Here is a 270-nt window from a genome sequence, read left to right as displayed (position 1 = left end):
CGCTCCATTTGACGGCTCTACTTGACAGCTCCACTTCATTGTTGTCCAGTTGAGCTGTAGAGTCAAAAGTAGTTGGCTGTATACATTGTATTGCTAAACTTAAAACAATTAACGCATGTTCCAATAAACTATTACCTTGTTTTGAAATTAACCTCAACCTGGAATCCATTGACTGGAGCAAAGACATACTTTTCCTCTTCATGTAAATTTCATTTTGGGAAAACACTGAAAAACAGAATAGCAACATTAGTGCCAGCAATGAACCCTGAA

The sequence above is a fragment of the Cyprinodon variegatus genome, unplaced genomic scaffold, assembly GCF_000732505.1.
Source record: "Cyprinodon variegatus isolate N-32 unplaced genomic scaffold, C_variegatus-1.0 Scaffold1335, whole genome shotgun sequence".
In the NCBI taxonomy this organism is placed as follows: Eukaryota; Metazoa; Chordata; class Actinopteri; order Cyprinodontiformes; family Cyprinodontidae; genus Cyprinodon; species Cyprinodon variegatus.
The sequence above is the reverse complement of the archived record's forward strand: the minus strand, read 5'-3'. Positions refer to the sequence as shown.